Raw genomic sequence first — 12399 nt, 5'->3', positions numbered from 1 at the left:
AAGGTATAGCAGGGTATAATTACTGCCTTTCACCAATCTCCTCCTCCTCCTCTTCCTCCTCCCCTCCTCCTCCTCCTCCTCCTCTTTTTTAAAAAATATATATATAAACTTCAGCTGTTTGTTGCTGTGAAATTCTCAGTTGCTAATATGTGGATGATAAAAACACATATGTAAGAAGGACGAGGGAGGACAGGATAGCAGTCTTCTAGTATCTCAGGGGCTGCCCCTAAGAAGAGGGAGTCAAGCTATTCTCCAAAGCACCTCAAGGCAGGACAAGAAGCAACGGATGGAAACTAATCAAGGAGAGAAGCAACCTAAAACTAAGGACAAACTTCCTGACATTTAGAACAACTAACCAGTGGAACAACCTGCCTCCAGAAGTGGTGAATGCTCCAACACTGGACGTTTTTAACAAGACAGCCATTTGTCTGAAATGGTATAGGGTTTCCTGCCTGAGCAGGGGGTTGGACTAGATGACCTCCAAGGTCCCTTCCAACTTTATTATTATTATTATTATTATTATTATTATTATTATTATTATTATTATTATTAAGATGAGAGGCAATATGCTATAAAAAAAAAGCTGGGCTTTAGTTGCATTTAGAGTAGATACCCTTAAATCAGTGGAACTTTGAATAAGTCCCATTGATTCCAGTGGATTCAGTATTCACTGATGTATTCCAAGTATGGTTCAGTCTAGGTCTGCGCAGTGTCTTTGCAAAATAGCAACCTATTGTGGACAAAGCTAATTATGAACCGTTAAGTTAATTTCAGAAAAATATCGTAATAATTACCGTATACGTAATAATTCAGTCTAACCAGAAACATTGAAGTAAGTTTCAACAGTGGCAAACCATATGAAATAATTTATTTCAATATTTTGTGAGGCCCATTGGACTGTCTCTTCTACGTGTGTGCATAATATATGATTAAATATAGCCGATATTCGCTGCAACAGATGGTCACTAACAGACAAGGTGAACAAGCTGTTCTTCAGCACTTTGCTTGAGAATGTAGCGGAAGCAGCTTGACTGAAGAAGAAATAAAAGATTGAGAGGCATTTCAGTTCAAACTTTGAGTATGAGCTCTGAGATTTAACTGTTAATTATTGGGTTTTTTTTTAATCTCATCCACAGCTTGTCACTACTTTATTCTCCCAGATTACCATGCACTTGATCCCATGTGCCCTCTTTGCCATTTATAAAACTGCGTTCTCCATTTGGTTATTGGCTTATTAAAGATGCTTGACTTGGATCTTATTCCTTATAAAAAATGGAAAGCTTGATAGTGGGGGAGTTCAGCCCCACGATATAGGGGAACTAAGTATTATTAGCAAAGTAACAGTTTGGAGAAAAGAATGAAATGTAGTTATGATTTTCCTAAATGCAAAATTTAACGCAGTATTCCTCATTTGCTGGAAGAGTGCTCCAAGACATTTGTACACAGATCAGGTCTGGAAACGTGCTTGCATCTTACATGAAAACTGAAGTACTAAAATCCCTGGTATTATACCAGCTACAACCTTCCAAGTGTGATAATATTTATAAAATGTATTAATTGCCCTTCCATTTGTTGGAAGAAAAGTCTTCATTGTGGTTCAGTCCAAGCCGGGGATAAACAACATGGCGACTGCTTTAGAAAGAAGGTTGCAATTTATTGAAGAGGAGAGCCAGACAGGAAGATGAGTCTGCCAGAAAAGAGAGAAAAGGAAAAAAGGGCTGAGCACATGTAGGGAGTGGGTTTTTATACCCTCTGGAGCCTTTTGTTTGGAGTTGTTTCCCGTTCCTGTGGCATGAACTTTGACCTGAGTCTCAGTGTGCTTTTCTGGTAGTCTGATGGTGATGGGTTAATCCTATTATGTCCCAAAGGTCATATCCTGCTTCCCTGGTGCGGAGGCTAATGACTCTTAGAGTTTGGGTGGGGTATGCAGATTTTAGGAGTCTTTATCTTCTTAATCTCCTAGCTTTAACCTTCCTGATGGTTTACATCTGCATTCGTACAGAGCTGCTTCTGCTTGGGGGGGGGGGGGGAAGAAGACCTGGGGCTATCAAGAAAAACTGGGCATACTTTTCTGCCTCTTCAAGATCCTTTGAGGAAATATATTTTCCTGCCCTTTTAATATTTCCTTCTCTGGGGGGCTGACTTCCCACACATTCAAGCGCCCCAAGCAAAATATTTGATGAAAATTTTCACAGCCTTTGACTGTTGGCCTGCAAAGTATCCGACACATGCTCCATTCTCATAGTACCTGGGAGCAGAAACAAATGCAACCCTTTTGATTAAATTGGGAACATTTCTTTTGAGTTCTATGTTCTGTATTCATTGTAACAAATATATATTATTTTACACATACCACACACACACACACACACACACACACACACACACACTCAAAAGCTACATTTCTTTTCTTGTCGAGAGGTACCCCTGTCAACTAAAGATACCTTTAATAGCAATCTTTGAAGTTAAACATTGTTGTGGAGTATTGAGGAAAAACCCCAGTTATGTCGTTATGTGAATGCATGCAAATTGATTTAATCTGCCCCGCACATTGAGGGGAAAATAACAGTTCAGCTATTTAAACCCTGACATGCATTAATAGTGCTATGTTGGATAGGATCACTCATAGGCACACCATTATTAGTTGTAACTCTTTTTCAGCGCACTTTGGTGTTTGACCTTTGCAGATACTGCACACAGTTTTCTGAAGATCAGGAGCTAAGATTTACAAATTCCCCGCAAGCAGTTAGATTATTGAGACAGTTGACAAATTCAGTCACACCAGGAATGAATTTGGTTTGACAGCGTCTCTTGGAATTTGTAATGAATTGAGAGCATTTCTTTTAAGATGAAAAGTGGAGCATTGCCTCGGGGATGGGGGAGAGCACAACCACTGGAAAGGCTATTTAAAGAAGCAAATTATCTATTGCATTATTTCTCCACATTTTGAAAAATAGTTTCTACCTCTTTTCTTTTTAAAGTCCTGTAATATATATATATATTTTTCTCGAGTTGTGTGTCTATGGAGATTCTCCGTCATCCAGATCATGGTTGTCCCAAAAGTGCTTTTTCAGGAGGCAACTGGACTCCCTTGTTTAGCTTTGAAAACGTTTCGCTTCTCCTCCAAGAAGCTTCTTCAGCTCTGACTGGATGGTGGGGAGTGGAAGGAAAGCAAAGTCCAGTTGCCTCCTGAAAAAGCACCTTTGGGACAACCATGCCTGGATGACTGAGAACCTCCACAGACATTGAGCTACGCACTTTGGGACGAACACCCTTCAAATGGTGCGGGAGTATGAATGGATTTCCAGAAAACATTGCAGACTAGAGCAGGGGTAGGCAACCTTGGCTCTTTTGTGACTGGTGGACTTCAACTCCCAGAATTCCTGAGCAGGCCATGCTGAGGGGAAAGGGAGAGGTTTCCAAGCTGAGCCAGGCTGGCTCAGGAATTCTGGGAGTTGAAGTCCACGAGTCATAAAAGAGCCAAGGTTGAAGACCCCTGACCTAGATGATAGACAGACAGACAGACAGACAGACAGACAGACAGACAGACACACACACACACACACACACACACACACACACACACACCCCTAAATCAGGGGTAGATAACCTTGGCTCTTTTATGACTGATGAACTTCAACTCCCAGAATTCCTGAGCCAGCCACGCTGAGGGGAAAGGGAAAGGTTTCTAAGCTGAGCCATGCTGGCTCAGGAATTCTGGGAGTTGAAGTCCACCAATCATAAAAGGGCCAAGGTTGCCTACCCCCTGACCTAGATGATAGACAGACTGACAGACAGACCTAGATCAGGGGTAGGCAACCTTGGCTCTTTTATGACTGGTGGACTTCAACTCCCAGAATTCCTCACCGATCAGCTGGAATGCTGCAGCCTCTCCAGGGTCTTGTGATTTACATTCAGATGCTTGGCAACTGATTCATATTTATGACGGTCACAGTGTCCCAGGGTCATGTGAAGGGACCAAAACCTGCTGCAACCACCCAGCAGACGGGGGGAATAAAAATCAAACACCCCCCACCCCACCCCCGCTGCCAATCCTCAACAGAAATGCTCACAACAATGGAAACCTCGGACAGGAGGAAGAGCGCCACCGGGCGGGCAGGCAGGTGTCTTGCTCGGCTGTGGCTTGGGGGGCACTTTTTTCAATGCCATTGTAACTTCGAACAGTCACTAAGCGAACTGTTGTAAATCGAGGACTACCTGTACTTTATCACGTTTTTCCTTTTTTGGGGGGGTCATAAAAGTTTTTGACCCCTTGCTAGGCGACTGGTGGTACTCGGATGTTGCCATATCCTAAAAGTGGTACAATGGGTGAAAAGGTTGAAAAGCCCTGCAGGATAGAATCTTCTATTACCAACACTTGCCTTCCTTTTGGGGGGTGCTTTTCTGTTTATCTCTGCAGTTGTTTTATCTGAATTTTTGGCAAGCCTACATGTGCAGTAAATTGAGTTCTTTCCTACTCAAATGTTTAAAAAAAAAAGTGTTTGCTTTTGAAAGTCAGATTGTTTGGAAAAAAACAACATTGTAAGGCAGTGTTTCTCAACCTTGACAATTTTAAGGCATGTGGACTTCAACTCCCAGAATTCCACAGCCAGCATTGCTGGCTATGGAATTCTGGGAGTTGAAGTCCACATGCCTTAAAATTGTCAAGGTTGAGAAACACTGTTGTAAGGTGAATCCAGTTCATTTCCTCATGTGTTCAAAATTTCACCATCTTGTGTAAATTTAGCCATGCACTTTCCCAGTGACAGCCGTTGAAATTTGAGTAAGTAATTGGCATTCTTTCTTGCCAATGACTAGGATGATGAAAAGATCATAATTTGGATACATTCTATTTTTATAAAAGCTCTTCCGACACCTTTTGCAGTTTATTTCACAAATTGTTTTGGCGTTCCTTGAGCTCTGTGACATAGTGAAACTCAGGGGAGCATTTAAAAAAATATATATACTTGAAGATTGCTCTGATCGTCTGCAGTTCAGAGTATGGAGTTTGTACTTTGTCATAAGTATTGTCTTTGATGTATGTGGATATATGTTGAATCACCGATCCATTTCAAAGATAAACCGAGGATGTCATGTAGTACAAAGAAGACTCTGTTCACGGATGATTGGGTATTTCACATCATAGAAACAGGTCTTTATAGCTTACTAGAAACTGTTGTAGGTCATTGAGGCTACTGGTTGTCTTTGGCAGCACAATCAGAGTCTCAGCAAGCTCTGAAAAAAAAATATTGCGACACCTTTTCCTGTTGGGTCGTAGAACTCACGAATATGGGCTTTGTAAATATGCTTCTTTTTATTATTTCTTAATTTTTAAGCTGGAGTGGATGCATCATACGTACAACACGAGAAGTGTTAACTCAAAAAGACAGTATAAAATCAGACAGAGTATAAAATCACATTAAAATTGCAATAAAATATAATTATAACTAAAGATGGGGAGGAAAGGCATGAAGAATTGCATGAAAATTCTTCATGCCTTTCCTCTCCATCTTTAGTTATAATTGTATTCTATTGCAATTTTAATGTGTCTGTCTATCTATGGTTTAATTCGCCTTGCAGCGAGATGAATTATAAACAAATGTAATAAACATGAATAAATAAATTCTGGACAAATGTTTAGAAAATGTGAGCCCCACCAAAATTCATGAAAATGCCTGTTTTTCAGTGAATAAGATATTGATTATAGTTGCATTTCCATATGCCTTCTCATCCCTTTCAGATTTAAAGATGTTTTTTTAACTAGCATTTTAATCTGAATTAAGTATCTATCGAATTGTATTACTTTGAGTAATTCAGTTACTTGAATTGACCTTCAAGGAATCAAGCAATAATGACTTGATAAAGTAAATCAAATAATTCATATGAAATAATTGAGTCAGGTAATCAAACGATTACTTGAATCAAGTTGCATTGTTTGAATTACTTTATGTATTCCATGCCACAGTGACCACTCTACTTAAATATACAAGGATGCTAACCAGACCTATTGCAATCTTCTTCTATATATATAAATAAAAATGTAAATGTTCGTTTGTTCAAAATCTTAAATCTCCTAAAGTTCTTCACCGATTGCTTTGAAATTTTCACACAACATTGCATTCAAATACGTGTGCGTTTTTATATACCTATATTATATAGATGTCACACCTGTGACAGGTAAAAACATGCTTTTTAAAAAAAACCAGCACCATCTGTTGGACATAAAAGCAACACACGCTTTTACCAGATTGAGCCACAGCAACGCGTGGCTGGGTACAGCTAGTAATAAATAAAAGGACCTCCATCCTGCCATCTCCTTAAGGTGGGAGTGAGCTGATCAACTTGAGTTGCTGCTTATTGTTAGTTAGTTGTCACTCCCTCAGAGTCAGGGCATTGAAAATGGGTCGTAGATGGGTATTCTAGCATGGCAATGACCCAATACACATGGCCAAGGCAACAAAGGAGTGGCTCAAGAAGAAGCACGTTAAGGTCCTGGAGTGGCCTGGCCAGTCTCCAAACCCTTAATCCCATAGAAAATCTGTGGAGGGAGCTGAAAGTTGAGCTGCCAAAATGTCAGCCTCGAAATCTTAATGACTTGGAGAGAAACTGCAAAGAGGAGTGGGACAAAATCCCTCTTGAGATGTGTGCAAACCTGGTGGACAACTACAAGAAACGTCTGACCTCTGTGATTGCCAACAAGGGTTTTGCCACCAAGTACTAAGTCATGTTTTGAGAAGGGGTCAAATACTTATTTGACTCATTAAAATGGAAATCAATGTATAACTTTTTTTGAAATGCGTTTTTCTGGATTTTTTGCCGTTACTGTCTCTCACTGTTAAAGTAAACCTACCATTAAAATTATAGACTGATCATTTTTTTGTCAATGGGCAAACATACAACCTCAGGAGGGGATCAAATACTTTTTTCCCCTCACTGTACATGGGGAGGATTCAGTAAATGGACAAAAATGCCAAATCCAATCTAAACATCTGGCTGAGTATCTAACCATAATAATAATATCTCCTATATCCGTGGCGGCGAACCTATGGCAGGTGTGCCAGAGACGGCACTCAGGGCCCTCTCTGTGGGCAGGTGCGCCATGCCCTGGAGATGGCAACCATCCCTCTTCAACCAGCTGCCCACTAACTCACCGATGTCCCACGTGGCCGGATGCATCCCAGCAAAGCTGGTTTCCTTCCCCCCCATCCCATCCCTCCTGGCCTCGCATGCTCTCATTTTCCCAGGCATGACCCACTGCATTGCTTCCTCAGCTGTCGGCCGTCCGTCCAACTCAGAGGCGGCTTCTCTGAACTGCTGGGGGTGGGCTGTGGAGCCCCAGAGTGTGCTGGTTGAGGGGCCGGCAGGCTGTGGCTGCTGACGGACACTGTTGACCCCCATGCGCTCGCTGGCCTCTGTGTGCGGGGGCCGATGGTGTCAGGCAGCAACTGCCCTGGCCCCTGCCTCGCCTTGCCCTGCGACAATGGCACCCTTGCCCTGCCTTGCCTTGCCTCGTCTCACCCTGCAGGACAAGCCTTCTGCCCACCGCCCCACCTGCCAGAGACCCCCTGGATCTCCCCCAACCCTGCCTGGCTCCCACAGGCGTCCCTCCCTACAAGCAACATCAAGGTATCACGCCTACCTTGGCCACACCACCTAGTCTGCCATGACCATCACAGCCACGCCCACCTGGCACTTGGCGATATAAATGGGTTTTGGGTTGCAGTTTGGGCACTCAGTCTCTAAAAGGTTCGCCACCACTGCCCTATATCTATAATTCAAGGCAGCAAATATATCTAATATTTCTCCCTCTTATTTTCCCCATTACAAAAACACTGTAAAGTGGATTGGATTGACAGAGTTTCACTGGCCAGTTTGATTTGGTATTGGAGCTGACAAGCCATTTTTATGCATTTTATATATTTAGTCTGCTATGATTTTGACTTATTGTCCAATTATTATGGATAGTTACATCTATATTTGTTATTTTCTTGATAATCTAGCAAATCACAAAGGTGAAAGTATTTAAATATTTCAAGGATTAATATTTAACAATATATTGTATTTTTAAGTATATAATATATGAAATTAATATGACGTTGAACCTGCATCTTATAAAAGCATAGTAAAATATGAGCATATGGAAGGGACAGAATTTAAATTGGCATGTCATCTTAATTCCTAAATACTATATTCAAATATATTATAATCACAGCCTTAATAAATTGACTATTGACCTAACTGCTAAAACTGTTAATTAGGACAGGAGAATGTTCAAGAAAAATTATAGCATTTCCAATTTTTGAATTGTATCATAAGGTAAAAAGATACTATACAATGAATCTAGATTAAACTGATGTGTTTTATTATTATTATTGCAGATCTATCCAGGCTTTCCTTTTCGGCAGGTAAGTGTTTTTTTTTTGAATAATTTGTAATTCCAGTAAATGGCTCTTGTTATTTACTAGGTATCAAATTATGATGTAGAATACTGTAATCCAGAGAGAAAGTTTTTCCTTTTGGTTCCTTTGTTTTAGGCAGGAAGTAAGCAGATTTTTTAAAATAATATTTTATTGGTTTTCTACATTTGCAATTTGTAAGTGCTTAGCAAACAACGTGTTGCCTGAGTTCATTTGTTTTATTTAGTAATACACATTAAATTCCTAATCTCTACCCTGTTTTTCCAGCCATTGATAAAATACATCTCATATTTGAAAATATTCTGTTTCTTCTTTTTCTTTAATCTTCAGTGTAAGTCTATCCATTTCTGCACAGTCCAGTATTTTCTTGATTTTCTCTTCTTCAGATGGTGTTTCTTCATTTTTCCAGTACTGAGCAAATACAATTCTTGCTGCTGTTAATACATGCAACATTAAATATATACTTTTTATCATATTTTTCTGATATTATACCTAATAAAAATAATTCCAATTTAAAATCTACATGTTTTCTTAACATCTTTTCTAGCCAAATATGTATTTTTTTTCCAAAATTTCTTCGCTTTAGGGCACGTCCACTAAAGATGATAGTACATGCTTAGTTTTTGATTGCACTTCCAACAGTTACTAGACGTGTTTTTAAACATTTTTGCTAATCTTGCAGATAAAAAGTGCCATCTATAAAACATTTTATATAAATTTTCTTTATAAGCAGATGCCATTGTCAATTTATAATTTCTTTCCCAAAGATTTTGCCATTTTTCTAATTCTATATTATGCCCAAAATTTTTTGTCCTTGTTATCATTGTTTCTTTCACTTGTTCATCTTCAAATTTTAAATTTAATAGAAAATTATGCAATTTCTTAATCTACTTTTCATCTGAAGTCAACAATACCTGACCAAACATTGTCTGGTCCTTATAAAAACCATGTATTCTAGCATCTTTCTTATATCTCAGTTGTATTTACAATTGAGGCCACCATGATAAATCAATATCCTGATCTTCCAACTCTTGTTTAGATTTTAATTTCCCTTCAATATTCAAAATATCTTTATCATCCTGGTATTTTCATATAATTTTTAGCTTTTATCATTTCCCATACTGAAAGTAATGCATTTCTTACATAGTGATTTTGGAAGTATCTATGAATTTTATTCTTCCCATACCATAGGAAAGTGTGCCTTCCAAGTATAATAATCTTTTATGTCTAAGGGTTATCCATTCTTTTAGCCATGTTAAAGCACATGCTTGGTAGTATAAGACCCAATTCGGTAAACCAAATCCTCCATTTTCTTTAGATTCTTGTAACATTTTTAATCTAATTCCCTTGCCAAATAAATTTCAAAATCCGTATGTTTAAATCATCGAAGAATTTTTTCTCTATTTTTTGGGGTACTGTTTGAAATAGGAAAAGCAATTTTGGTAAAATATTCATTTTCACAGTAGCTATTCTTCCTAACATTAATAGTTGTAAAGTTTTCCATTTTTCCAAATCCAGTTTTATTTGATTTAATAGTTTTATATAGTGGTCTTCTTTTATTGTTGCACATCTTGCTATTAGATAAATTCCCAAATATTTAACTATCTGGAGATCTGTTTTTCCTGACAGTTGATTTTTTTTGTTTATCTATAAGATCCTTAACTATAAGTTTAGTTTTTTCCTCTGTTTATCTTCAATCCTGCTACTTCTCCAAATTCTTCTATCCTTTTCAATCAGAGGAAACCGACCAAAAGATGGAGAAAATAAAGGAAGATCATTGGTGCAGGCAAATAAAAACTTGGAAGATTCACTGGCAGTACTGGAAATGGAAACGGCATCCCATTTCTTAAGATTTCAGAATATACCTGAAAACAAGGAAGAAAATCTTATAGAACTGATGAGAGAGCTGTTAGCGGAAGCGTTACAAATTGAGAAACAAGAAATGAAAAGAGAAATGGATAAAATATTTAGAATTAACTCAAGCTACGCAAGGAGATATAAAGCGCCCAGGGAGGTGCATGTTAGATTTCTGAAGAAATTCATAAGGGACGAAATATTGAGAAGAGTGAGGGATGGTCCACTGCAATATAGAGAGAAGGAAATTGTGGTTTTGAAACACATCCCTAGGAGGATAAGAGATTCACAAAAACAATATCAATTTTTGACTACCAAATTAATCGAAAAAGGAGTGAATTTTAGATGGCTGGTCCCGGAGGGGATTTTAATTAACTGGGGCACTAAAAGGTACAAATTGGGCTCCATCTTTAAGGCAACAGAATTTTATGACAGACATAGAATTTTTTTTGAAGAAAAGATTCCAGAATCCCAAACAGATAGTGAATTTAGAAAACAGGAAGAGTCAACAACAGAAGAGGTGGCTATACGAAGAGAAAAAGAAGAAATAGAAATATAGACCAAGAAGGAGGGACAATGGCACGAAAACAGAGACAGACAATAACTACTAGGAGAATAAAACCTAATAAATATAAGTAAAGAATATGGAGAAGGAAAGGGGATTCTCTCAATGAATATAAAATGGGTTGAACTCCCCCTCAAAAAGGAATTTTTTTAATACGACTACAAAAACTAAAAATGGATATAATAGAAAAATCAAACTAATCCTGTTTTCTGTTGTTCTGCCTTTTGAGTGTCAAGTTATGATGCTAGGAGTTGAATTTATTATGTCTACATTGTGTTTTTAGGATTTTGGATTTTGCCATTTGCAATACATAATCAGACTTAATCTACAGCGTGTGTGTGTATGTGTATATGAGTGTATCAGCTAACATTGGATAATAAATTATCTGTCAAAAGAATAGTGTCATTATGATAAATTAAAATTCCGTGCCTTAAAAGCCATCAGTGTATCTTTGAAGACACTTCAAACTTTGATAGCTACATTCTAGATTGGGACAGCATAACTACATAGGGATTATGTAGCTGGATTAAAAGCAGTTCCTGCCATTCTAAACTGTAAATTCTATGTATACACCCGAAATAGAATAGAATAGAATAGAATAGAATAGAGCTGGAAGGGACCTTGGAGGTCTTCTAGTCCAGCCCCCTGCTCAAGCAGGAGAACCTATATCATTTCAGACAAGCGACTGTCTAGTCTCTTCTTAAAAACCTCCAGTAATGGAGCGCCCATGATTTCTGGAGGCAAGCTGTTCCACTGGCTAATTGTCCTCACTGTTAGGAAGTTTCTCCTTAATTCCAGGTTGCTTCTCTCTTTGATCAATTTCCAACCATTGTTTCTCATCCTGCCCTCTGGTGCTTGATCCCCTCTTCTTTCGGGCAGCCCCTCAAATACTGAAGTACTGTTATCATGTCTCCCCTGTTTCTTCTTTTCTTTAGACTAGCCAAACCCAAGTCCTGCAGCCGTTCTTCATATGTTTTAGTCTCCAGGCCTTGGATCTTTCTAGTTATGGGTGGGTATGTGGGTATATGCATAATGGTATTTTTTTGAGAGCTGAATGCAACGAAATTTCATTTTAATGTATACTGATTAGTGTACATTTAAAGTGACCATAAAGTTTTTATTCTATACTTTGTTTTATAGGAAATGAACAAGCTCTGCTTTATTGGGTGACTTTTGCACTGTCTAATCCAGTAAATATTTGATAAATATCTCTTAATAGATTTGTGAACATTCAAAATATTCTCTTCAGAAAGTAATTTCAAGGGTAGTCTAAAATTCAGATTTTACTCAGATTATTTGTTCTAACCGCACAACCTGAAGACCAGGTCCTAACTACTTGATTCTTCTTCTTCTTGTGCCGTTGTGGCCTCTGACCCGGCGCAGATCTCAACAAGCTCCCTGGTTTACCGAGGAGCTGAGAGAGATGAAGCGCCGGAAAAGACGCCTAGAGAGCAGTTGGAGGGCTACCCGAACCGAATCCGACCGAACACAGGTAAGGATGCATGTTAGATCCTACCTTGTGGCAATGAGGGTGGCGAGGTCTAATTACTACTCCACCCTCAT

At 38.7% G+C, this 12399-nt stretch overlaps 1 protein-coding gene across 1 annotated transcript in view; it reads left to right on the top strand.

Annotated features, from left to right (window-relative positions):
* Positions 1 to 8391: 8391 nt before the first annotated feature.
* Positions 8392 to 12399, top strand: part of PTK2 (protein tyrosine kinase 2) — a gene marked incomplete at its 3' end in the record, with an annotated part of 120768 nt that continues 116760 nt past the window's right edge. The window contains exon 1 of the mRNA XM_015823123.1: positions 8392 to 8405. The remainder of the gene's footprint in view (positions 8406 to 12399) is intronic.

This window comes from Protobothrops mucrosquamatus, unplaced genomic scaffold, assembly GCF_001527695.2.
Source record: "Protobothrops mucrosquamatus isolate PMUCROS unplaced genomic scaffold, P.Mucros_1.0 scaffold1778, whole genome shotgun sequence".
Lineage (NCBI taxonomy): Eukaryota > Metazoa > Chordata > Lepidosauria > Squamata > Viperidae > Protobothrops > Protobothrops mucrosquamatus.
The sequence above is the reverse complement of the archived record's forward strand: the minus strand, read 5'-3'. Positions and strand labels throughout refer to the sequence as shown.